Source organism: Salvelinus sp. IW2-2015, linkage group LG5 (genome assembly GCF_002910315.2).
Source record: "Salvelinus sp. IW2-2015 linkage group LG5, ASM291031v2, whole genome shotgun sequence".
NCBI classification, from domain to species: Eukaryota; Metazoa; Chordata; class Actinopteri; order Salmoniformes; family Salmonidae; genus Salvelinus; species Salvelinus sp. IW2-2015.
In genome coordinates this window covers 1,997,570-2,009,826 of record NC_036844.1, presented here as the reverse complement: position 1 = coordinate 2,009,826, position 12,257 = coordinate 1,997,570, and positions in this window count along the sequence as shown.

The window sequence follows — 12,257 nt, the reverse complement described above, 5'->3', positions numbered from 1 at the left end:
GCTGGTAGTTTGCCCCCGGTGATGCGTTGGGCAGACCGCACCACCCTCTGGAGAGCCCTGCGGTTGCGGGCGGTGCAGTTGCTGTACCAGGCGGTGATACAGCCCAACAGGATGCTCTCATTGTGCATCTGTAAAGGTTTGTAAGGGTTTTAGGTGCCAAGACAAATTTCTTCAGCCTTACCACACTGTGTGTGTGATTRGACCATTTCAGTTAGTTAGGGATGTGTACGCCGAGAAACTTGAAGCTTTCCACCTTCTCCACTGCGGTCCTATCGATGTGGATAGGGGGGTGCTCCCTCTGCTGGATCCCAGAAGTTGGAGTAGCAGTGGTTGAGTGTTTCAGCAATGCGAGTACTACAGTCAATGTGTTGATAGAACTTCGGGAGCGTTTTTACATAATTTACTGTACTTTTTTGTAAATGGTATCAGTGGTAGGATTCCAAGACAGTTTATTGTTTATGGCTTTGTCCAAGTAGCCTACWGTGCTTACACTTATGAATTGATGTCAATGGGAGTGAAAATGTGATTTAAAGGGGAAATCTGTGAATGGTTCATACATTTTTGGACTTTTCAATTAATGATATACAGTATATGCCTTCTCATTAATTCTTAAAGAATAAAACATATAAATGCCTCATGAGCTTAGTTCAGCTGTCGTACCACGTCATATAGGCCTAAGCTTGTTTTACTTGTTTCACTCTATTGTTTGTAAACAATGTCAATGTAAACAAAAACTGGCTGTATATAACCTCAAACATGGTTAACACAATAATGTTTAAGTTATGGATGGTCAGTCCTTGCACCCAAAGATCTGTCTATGAAATGTGCTTACATTTCTCCAGCCCTATCTATCCCTCAGCTGTTTACCAAAACAGTGGCCAATTGTCAGCTTAGTTTTTTCTTTTGTTTGACACTCAGATTTCCCCTTTAAATGGAAGTTAGGATTGCCACTAACTTCCTGTTTGTAACGATTCTCGTTGGTGGAAGGAGAGGAGGACCAAAATGCAGCGTGGTAAGTGTTCGTCATATTTTAAATAGAAAAAACTGAACACTACACAAAATAAAAACGAAGAGAAAACGAAACAGTTCTGCCAGGTGAACAGACACTAAACAGAAATGAAACACCCACAACCAAAATGGGGAAAACAGGCTACCTAAGTATGATTCTCAATCAGAGACAACGAACGACACCTGCCTCTGATTGAGAACCATACTAGGCCAAACACATAGAAATATAACAACATAGAAAAAAGAACATAGACTACCCACCCCAACTCACGCCCTGACCAACCTAACACAAAGACATAAAAAAGGAACTAAGGTCAGAACGTGACACTGTTTCTCATTATGTGGGCTAAAAGACTGCATAGTGTATACAGTTGTAGCAGCATAGTGTATCCTACWGTTGTAGCAACAGGCCTACATTATGCAGTCGTGTAGGCATGGCAACTGTAGAGACGTTTTGTCCATATTATGAGTAATAGACCATGGTAGGGACAAATATAGTTTATTAGATATGCAGTACTTTGGGGGTTTTCCCGGGACACATATGTAGGGAATGGCACTATCAAGGCAACCGAGAAGTGTAGGTGGTACCATAACTGTATAAATTCAAATGAAATAAAAAGGTAATTACGCTACTTTAGTCTTTATAGTTGTGTTCCGATATGGAGACGTGCGCGCTGAATAGCAATATCCCCCAAGACGCAGTGATTTCAATATCGCAGCAAGAGTCCGTTCTTGTCTTGCTCAAACACTGTCAAGAGATGAGGCGACATGAGAGTCTCTTGCGTTTTTTCCACTGTATTCTTGGTTCTGGGTTGTGCAGCTGTATTTTTCTTTACGCAACATGTGATCAGAGACAGTAATCAGAAGGTAAGCATTGCAGGGGCATCCAGATGCTTGGGTGCTTTGGCATTGGTTTTAAACTGAAGTTTAATTCACTTATGTCGATCACCATTAATAGTTAACTCGTCTCTGTGTTCGTTGGATACATTTATACCTGCAGAATACTCACTAGAGCATGGTAAATGTATGTATATATTTCACAGGTATGATATGTGTTCCAGATAGCACAGGCCTTGCTGACAGCAAGCATGCGCTGATCATTTTGTTTTACTTTTTTTCTACCAGATCGTCAAGGACAGAATCCCGAAGAAGCCAAACGCTCACCTGACAAGTAGGTTAATTTAATAAAGCATGTTTACACGCTGTTTGCATGTACTGCAGGTATTTGCAACTTAGCTACCATGTATTTATTGATGATTAATACCAGTTCTTCTTTTATATAATTTTATTATCATGAAGAGAATGATGCCCTCATCTTGTAGAAACCACATGTTTTTTGGATATCACATGAGAAATCCATAATGCATGGGTATGGTGTTCTTCACTTGCCTAATCTTACTTCCTACTGAGTTTGCTAATATGGTGTGGCTAGTGTATGTCTGTGGTAATATTGTGTGAGAGCCTCGTCAGGAAGGTTGTATTTTTTTAAATAATAAGTGTGTATATATTTCTATTTTCTCTGATCCTCTCCATCTTCTCCTACCTCTAGCATCAACAAGCTAGAGGTATCTAGAGATGTCCAATTTCTTAGCCTGAAAGTCCTGAAATACTCCAAGAACGACAAAGGTAATCACCCTATCATTGAAGTCAGGGATAGTTTACCAGACAATGGGAGAAGAGAGAGAAGGACAGTGTACACAGGACAGGTGATCACTCTGGAAGAAGGGGCCTCCTGTGGGTGTCGATTGATAAAGACAACTATGAACTGATTGACTGTTCGGCAGAGACCACCATGTATATTGGTGCTTTTCTCCTCTAGACAAGGAGAACGTGTCTATGCCAAAAATATGCCGTTTGGGTGGAATTTTCTTTTATTTCCATGCATACTTTTAGTAAGATCAGTGCATGTATGTTCCAAGGCACATTTTGAAATCCTGTAACATGCAGGTATTAGTTTGTAAGCTCTTTCCATCTGACAAAGCTAACCTATTTAAATGTTATAATTCATTTATTAATACATTGATTTCATAGTATGTACCGTTTGCTACACATTTCCCTTCTTGATCAAGATGAATTGTATTGTTGTTCAATATTAAATACTGTATTATGGTTTTATAGAGTGTGGAGTGTATTCAAATCCTACCTAGAGATGATACATGCACATCTCAAACGTTTGCCTAACTCTTAAATGCAAGTTTTGTGCAAGGGTCAATGTAGGACTTGACCTGTAGGCTACAGCTACACAGAGACATATGAAGATTGCCACGCCCTGACCATAGTTTGCGTTGTTTGTTTCTATGTTTTGTTTGGTCAGGGTGTGATATGAGTGGGCATTCTATGTTGTATGTCTAGTTTGTCTGTTTCTATGTGTTTGGCCTGATATGGTTCTCAATCAGAGGCAGGTGTTAGTCGTTGTCTCTGATTGGGAACCATATTTAGGTAGCCAGTTTTGTATTGTGGGTGATTGTTCCTGTGTTTGTGTTCACGTTACGGGACTGTTTCATCTTCGTTCATTTTGTCGGTTTATTGTTTTTGTTCGTTGTTAAAGTATTCTATTAAAATGGATAATCATCACGCTGCATTTTGGTCCTCCTCTCTTTCGCCCGACGAAGAACGTTACAGAATCACCCACCACAACCGGACCAAGCAGCATGGTAACGGGCAGCAGCAGCAGCGGCCGAAATCTCAGGACTCCTGGACATGTCAGGAGATTTTAAAAGGAGAAGGACCTTGGGCTCAGGCTGGTGAATATCGCCGCCCCAAAGCAGAGCTGGAGGCAGCGAAAGCTGAGAGGCGGTGGTATGAGGAGGCAAGCACGGCAGCGCGGTTGGAAGCCCGAGAGGCAGCCCCAAAAAGTTATTGGGGGGGGCACACGGGGAGTGTGGTTAAGTCAGGTAGGAGACCTGAGCCAACTCCCCGTGCTTACCGTGGAGAGAGAGGGACCGGGCAGGCACCGTGTTATGCCGTGAGGCCTCGTACCGGCCRGGCTAGAGTGGGCATCGAGCCAGGTGCTATGAAGCCGGCTCAKCGCATCTGGTCTCCAGTGCGTCTCCTCGGGCCGGTGTACATGGCACCAGCCCTACGCATGGTGTACCCAGTTCGCCAGCACAGCCCAGTGAGGGCTATTCCACCTCGCCGCACTGGCCTGGCTACGGGGAGCATTCAGCCAGGTAGAGTTGGGCAGGCTCGGTGCTCGAGACCTCCAGTGAGCCTCCACGGTCCGGTCTATCCGGTGCCTCCTCCACGTACCAGACCTCCGGTGGCAGCCCCACGCACCAGGCTGTCTCTCCGTTTCCTTCCTCCAGGTGCTCCCGTCTGTCCAGCACTGTCAGAGTCTCCATCCTGTCCAGTGCCGCCTGAGCCGTCCTCCTGTCCAGCGCCGCCTGAGCCGTCCTCCTGTCCAGCGACGCCTGAGCCGTCCCTCCTGTCCAGCGCCGCCTGAGCCGCCCGTCTGTCCAGAGCCGCCCGTCTGTCCAGCGCCGCCTGAGCCGCCCGTCTGTCCAGCGCCGCCTGAGCCGCCCGTCTGTCCAGCTCCGCCTGAGCCGCCCTCCTGTCCAGTGCCGCCTGAGCCGCCCTCCTGTCCAGTGCCGCCTGAGCCGCCCGTCTGTCCTGAGCCGCCCGTCTGTCCAGCTCCACCTGAGCCGCCCTCCTGTCCAGTGCCGCCTGAGCCGCCCGTCTGTCCAGCGCCGCCTGAGCCGCCGTCTGTCAGGAGCCGCCAGAGCCGCCCGTCAGTCCTGAGCCACCAAAGCCGCCCGTCAGTCCTGAGCCGCCAGACCTGCCAGTCAGTCCTGAGCCGCCCCTCAGTCCGGAGCCGCACCTCAGTCCAGAGGCGTCCCTCAGTCCAGAGGCACTCCTCAGTCCAGTGGGGCCTTTTATTAGGGTCCTCGGTCCAAGTTCGGAGGCGAGGGTCGCCGCTCTAAAGAGGCCAATGAAGAGGGCAATGACTATGGTGGAGTGGGGTCCACGTCCCGCGCCAGAGCCGCCACCGCGGACAGATGCCCACCCAGACCCTCCCCTATAGGTTTAGGTTTTGCGGCCGGAGTCCGCACCTTGGGGGGGGGGGGTACTGTCACGCCCTGACCATAGTTTGCGTTGTTTGTTTCTATGTTTTGTTTGGTCAGGGTGTGATATGAGTGGGCATTCTATGTTGTATGTCTAGTTTGTCTGTTTCTATGTGTTTGGCCTGATATGGTTCTCAATCAGAGGCAGGTGTTAGTCGTTGTCTCTGATTGGGAACCATATTTAGGTAGCCTGTTTTGTATTGTGGGTGATTGTTCCTGTTCCTGTGTTTGTGTTCACGTTACGGGACTGTTTCGTCTTCGTTCATTTTGTCGGTTTATTGTTTTTGTTAGTTGTTAAAGTATTCTATTAAAATGGATAATCATCACGCTGCATTTTGGTCCTCCTCTCTTTCGCCCGACGAAGAACGTTACAAAGATGTATGAAAATGCACGGGTATTCATTTTCTTTTTTGGTCCATTAAAAGTTTMATTCCAGTCAACTATTGTTGCATACCCAAAAGATTGATATACTGTGCGTTCTCTGTTGTCCATCACCTGTTAACGGATTACTTCCATAGAAAGTCACTTGGCTGTAAGCAGTCTTACCTTGTCCATAGACTGCTTATAGGCAGAAGCACCAACTTGTATTGTGATCACCTCATCCTCTAGATCAGTTGTTCCCAAACGTTTTATAGTCCCGTACCCCTTCAAATATTCAACCTCCAGCTTCGTACCCCCTCTAGCACCAGGGTCAGCGCACTCTCAAATSTTGTTTTTGCCTGCCACACACACACACTATATGATAGATTTATTAAACATAAGAATGAGTGAGTTTTTGTCACAACCCGGCTCGTGGGAAGTAACAAAGAGTTCTTATAGGACCAGGGCACAAATAATAATATAATAATGATCAATAATTTTGCTCATTATTTTACCATCTTACATATAAAACCTTATTTGTTCATCAAATATTGTGAATAACTTACCACAGGTTAATGAGAAGGGTGTGCTTGAAAGGATGCACAGAACTCTGCAATATTGGGTTGTATTGGAGAGAGTCTCAGTCTTAAATCATTTTCCACACACAGTTTGTGCATGTATTTAGTTTTCATGCTAGTGAGGGCCAAGAATCCACTCTCACATAGGTACGTGGTTACAAAGGGCATCAGTGTCTTAACAGCGCAATTTGCCAAGGCAGGAAACTCTGAGCGCAGCCCTATCCAGAAATTTGGTAGTGGCTTCTGATTAAATACAGTTTTCACAGAACCGCTTGTTGCAATTTCGATGAGGCTCTCATGTTCAGATATTGGTAAGTGGACTGGARACAGGGCATGAAAAGGATAACGAATCCAGTTGTTTGTGTCATCTGTTTCGGGAAAGTACCTGCATAACTGCGCACTCAGATGCTTCGCTATATCACATTTGAGAAGCTTGAGTTAATTTGCACACAAATCATACAATGATGGAAAGACCTGTGTGTTGTCCTTGTTAATGCAGACAGAGAAGAGCTCCAACTCCTTAATCATAGCCTCAATTTTGTCCCGCACATTGAATATAGTTGCGGAGAGTCCCTGTAATCCTAGAATCAGATCATTCAGGCGAGAAAAAACATCACCCAGATAGGCCAGCCGTGTGAGAAAATCGTCATCATGCAAGCAGTCAGACAAGTGAAAATTATGGTCAGTAAAGAACTTTAAGCTCGTCTCTCAATTCAAAATGTGTCTCTCGTCTCTCAATTCAAAAAAGCATGTTAATACTTTGCCCCTAACCCAATTCTGTATGTTGTAAAAGTGTTACATGGTCGCTGCCCATATCATTGCATTATGCAGAAAATACACGAGAGTTCAGGGGCCTTGCTTTAACAAAGTAAACCATTTTCACTGTAGTGTCCAAAACGCCTTTCAAGCTGTCAGGCATTCCCTTGGCAGCAAGAGCCTCTCGGTGGATGCTGCAGTGTACCCAAGTGGCATCGGGAGCAACTGCTTGCACRCGCATTACCACTCCACTATTTCTCTCTGTCATGGCTTTTGTGCCATCAGTACAGATACCAACACATCCTGACCACCAAAGTCCATTTGATGTCACAAAGCTGTCCAGTACTTAAAATATTTATTCTCATGTTGTCCTGGTTTCRAGTGGTTTGCAGAAGAGGATATCTTCCTTAATTGACCCCACATAAACAACATACCAGGAGCTGTGCTAGGCCCGCCACGTCTGTTGACTCATCTAGCTGTAACGCATAGAATTCACTGGCTTGTATGCGTAATTGTTTCAAAACATCTCCTGCCATGTCACTGATGCATCGTGAAACAGTCTTGTTTGATGAAGACATTGTCTGTATAGTTTTTTGGGCCTTTTCCCCCAGCATTGTCCCAGCCATATCCGCGGCAGCAGGAAGAATTAAGTCCTCCACAATAGTATGGGGCTTGCCTGTCCTAGCCACCCGGTATCTCACCATATAAGACGCTTCTAGCCCCTTCTTATTAATGGTATCTGATGCTTTTATACATGTCTTACGACTCGAAAGTTGTCTTTATTCTCGCTCAAAAAATTCYTGTGGCTTATTTTTCAAATTGTCATGTTTCGTTTCTAAATGTCTGCACAAGAGTGAAGGTTTCCCGCGAGAGAGTAACGGTTAATGCGGTTGGATGTTAATTATTTGACTAGGCTATCCGTATTTGACATTGTGTTGTTATTTCGTTGAACACTAGATGGTTTAATATTATTTTTGGCAGTGAAAAAATAAACTCACCCAAACGTATAGCCCTGTTGGAAAATATAAATGTACTGTTTGAAAATGTGAAGATTTTTTTTATTTTATAAATACAGATTTATTTGGCGTACCCCCAACGGCATTGTGYGTACACCTGGAGAAACAAAAACTGTGGGGCTTTTTAATTTTTATACTCTAGTTAAAGGAATATGATTATTTTATAGCAATTTTTCATTTTATTTTACCTTTATTTAACTAGGCAAGTCAGTTAAGAACAAATTCTTATTTTCAATGACAGCCTAGGAACAGTGGGTTAACTGCCTTGTTCAGGGGCAGAACAACAGATTTTTACCTTATCAGCTCAGGGATTCGATTTTGCAACCTTTCGGTTACTAGTCCAATGCTCTAACCACCTGCCGCCCCAATGTGCCTTGTTTAACTATATTTCACAAAAACATCAATAATCACTTCTATAGTTAAGATTAGATCATTTGGTATATCATAAGTATTTAGATTGTCATTATGAAGACACCTATTGGATAAATGTGCAAACTTTTGGGGCTAGTTTCAGGCCTTGTGGGTAAGTTTTGAGTGGTCATTGGGATAGAAATGTTAGCTTGACCTGGCAACACAGGTTAAAGGATGCCACTGTCACATGCACACTTCGGCAGCCGAGAACAACCATAAATAATGGAGTCGGGCTCAACCAGAAATATTGTATTACAATGACGTTAACTGGGAGAAAAATCTAAACGAATAATGTTTGACGTGACAGTTTTTGTTTGGTGTTTGCAACATTATTTGGGAAGGGCGACACATTAGAATTCCTTTAGCTTCAGAATAAAAATAGGCCTAATTACATCATACGCACTTTATCGGTCAGCACACAACAAAAACAATTATTCATGGAATTTCAAATAATATATACATGTATATGCTAAATACCTGCAATGCACGGGTGAAGACGCCTGCGTCAGAAGAAAGCTTTTTGAGATTGAAATCCATCATATCAGTGTGTGCACAGCTACATTGGCTTGTTAGTGTCCATTGCAAAGGGAATCCTCTTGTGATGAYGTAGTATACAAACCCAGGACTAGCCTCTAAATAGATTGGCTTTTTGTCAGAAATCTACAATTTATCTTCTTAAATTTAGATTTTAAACCTAACCTTAATCACACTGCTAACCATACGACTAACCCTAACCATAAATTAAGACCAAAACACAAATTTTTGTTTGCATACATTTTTACAAAAGGCTATAACCAATTTTCCAATTGTGGCTGTGCTATCATGTATAAAAATGCTGGGCAGACCATTATTTTGGCTACAATGCCTATGCCCCAATAGGATGACAATGCACCCATCCACAGGAAATGAGTGGTCACTGAATGGCTTGATGAGCATAAAAATTATGTAAACCATATGTCATGGCCATTTCAGTTACAAGATCTCAACCCAATTTAACACTTATGGGAGATTATCAAATCAAATCAAATCAAATCAATTTTTATTTGTCACATACACATGGTTAGCAGATGTTAATGCGATTGTAGCGAAATGCTTGTGCTTCTAGTTCCGACAATGCAGTAATAACCAACAAGTAATCTAACCTAACAATTCCACAACTACTACCTTATGCACACAAGTGTAAAGGGATAAAGAATATGTACATAAAGATATATGAATGAGTGATGGTACAGAACGGCATAGGCAAGATGCAGTAGATGGTATAGAGTACAGTATATACATATGAGATGAGTAATGTAGGGTATGTAAAGATAAAGTGGCATAGTTTAAAGTGGCTAGTGATACATGTATTACATAAGATGGCAAGATGCAGTAGATGATATAGAGTACAGTATATACATATGAGATGAGTAATGTAGGGTATGTAAACATTATATTAAGTGGCATTGTTTAAAGTGGCTAGTGGTACATTTTTACATAATTTCCACAATTCCCATTTTTAAAGTGGCTGGAGTTGAGTCAGTATGTTGGCAGCGGCCGCTAAATGTTAGTGGTGCTGTTTAACAGTCTGTGGCCTTGAGATAGAAGCTGTTTTTCAGTCTCTCGGTCCCTGCTTTGATGCACCTGTACTGACTCGCCTTCTGGATGATAGCGGGGTGAACAGGCAGGGGCTTGGGTGGTTGTTGTCCTTGATGATCTTTATGGCCTTCCTGTGACATCGGGTGGTGTAAGTGTCCTGAGGGCAGGTAGTTGCCCCCGGTGATGCGTTGTGCAGACCTCACTACCCTCTGGAGAGCCTTACGGTTGTGGCGGAGCAGTTGCCGTATCAGGCGGTGATACAGCCGACAGGATGCTCTCGATTGTGCATCTGTAGAAGTTTGTGAGTGCTTTTTGGTGACAAGCCGAATTTCTTCAGCCTCCTGAGGTTGAAGAGCGCGTGCTGCGCCTTCTTCACAACGCTGTCTGTGTGGGTGGACCAATTCAGTTTGTCCGTGATGTGTACACCGAGGAACTTAAAACTTCCACCTCTCCACTACTGACCCTTCGATGTGTGATAGGGGGGTGCTCCCTTTGCTGTTTCCTGAAGTCACAAATCATCTCCTTTGGTTTGTTGACGTTGAGTGTGAGGTTATTTTCCTGACACCACACTCCGAAGCCCTCACTCCTCCCTGTAGGCCGTCTCGTCGTTGTTGGTAATCAAGCCACACACTGAGTGTCATCCACAACTTGATGATTGAGTTGGAGGCGGGCATGCCACGCAGTCGTGTGGCGTGAACAGGGAGTACAGGAGAGGGCTCAGAACGCACCTTGTGGGGCCCCAGTTTGAGGATCAGCGGGTGGAGATGTTGTTACCTCTCACCATCTAGGGGGCGTGGCCCGTCAGGAAGTCCGGACCCAGTTGCACAGGCGGGGTCGAGACCCAGGGTCTCGAGCTTGATGACGAGTTTGGAGGGTACTATGGTGGTAAATGCTGAGCTGTAGTGGAGTGAACAGCATTCTCACATAGGTATTCCTCTTGTCCAGATGGTTAGGCAGGTGTGCAGTGTGGTTGCGATTGCGTCGTCTGTGACCTATTGGGTCGGTAAGCAATTGGAGTGGGTCTAGGGGTCCGGTAGGGTGGAGGATATGGTCCTTGACTAGTCTCTCAAGCACTTCATTGATGACGGAAGTGAGTGCTACGGGGGCGGTAGTCGTTTGCTCAGTTACTTAGCTTCTTGGAAGAGGAACAATGGTGCCCTCTTGAAGCATGTGGGAACAGCAGACTGGATAACGGATTGATTGAATATGTCCGTAAACACCCAGCACAGCTGGTCTGGCGCAGCTCTGAGGACCGGCTGGGAATGGCACGTTGTTAGGCCTGCAGCCTTGCGAGGGTTAACACGTTTAAATGTTTTACTCACCTCGGCTGCAGTGAAGGAGAGCCCGCAGGTTTTGGTAGCGGGCCGTGTCAGTGGCACTGTGTTGTCCTCAAAGCGAGCAAAAAAGTTATTAAGCCTGTCTGGGAGCAAGACATCCTGGTCCGCGACGGGGCTGGTTTTCTTTTTGTAATCCGTGATTGACTGTAGACCCTGCCACATACCTCTTGTGTCTGAGCTGTTGATTCTGGAGCGACACCCGAGACAGCGTTTTCCACCACCATCAACAAAGCACCAAATGAGTTTCTCATGGAAGAATGGCGTTGCATCTTTCCAATAGAATTCCAGACACAGTTCCCAAGGGGTCCCCCAGCAGAACTTCAGGAAATAACCTTTACCCCCTGAGGTCGATGTCCGCCCCCCGCGGAAATCAGAATAGCATTTTTTTTTTTTTATCCCCAGAAAAAATCTTGTCAGTTTAAGATGGAGATGTTCTTTTGCATTGGATGCATCTCAATCAACCGCACCCACCTATATCGCACTTCTGCATCTACGGTGAAAGGTGACAGAGGTAGAGCGGTGAGACATCCTGAAAATGGGTCTTCTCACAAAATYGTCTGTAGAGTCCGAACGGCTCAGCCTACAAACTATTATGTAAAGATGAGACTCCCACGAACACGATGGTGTTCTCYGTTTTTCTCTACGACCCCCACAAGTGTCTTGGGACTCGTCTGAAGTCGGGTACAGCCAATCTGACAACTTCTAGCTGTAGAGTCCACACAGTTTGGGCTACAAACTAATATGACCCCTCTATGGAAAGGTGAGACTCTCACGAACACGTACATGTTGGTTGCTTGCGCCACAGGCCTCACAAGAAGGTCCCCCGATACCAGTTGAAAAAAATGAATGGAAGTACAGTATATATGGAGACTGTTTAGTGCCAAAAATAAGGGGTTAAATACATGTACAAAAAAACAAAAACAAAATTCCTGATCTTTCTTATATCTCTCATATATAGGACAGACACTTCGGGACAAACTTCCTTTAGATTTTTTTGTGGGGGATTATTTGTTGTTCCATGTAAGTGAATCTGTTATTCAATGCATTTAATATGGGCTAATAGCAGTAAGGCCAAATAAATAGCTACATTATTAAAACAATTCCATATAGCTTAGTAGAACCCCCCTGCCCCGGCTTAGACTGTTTAGACTG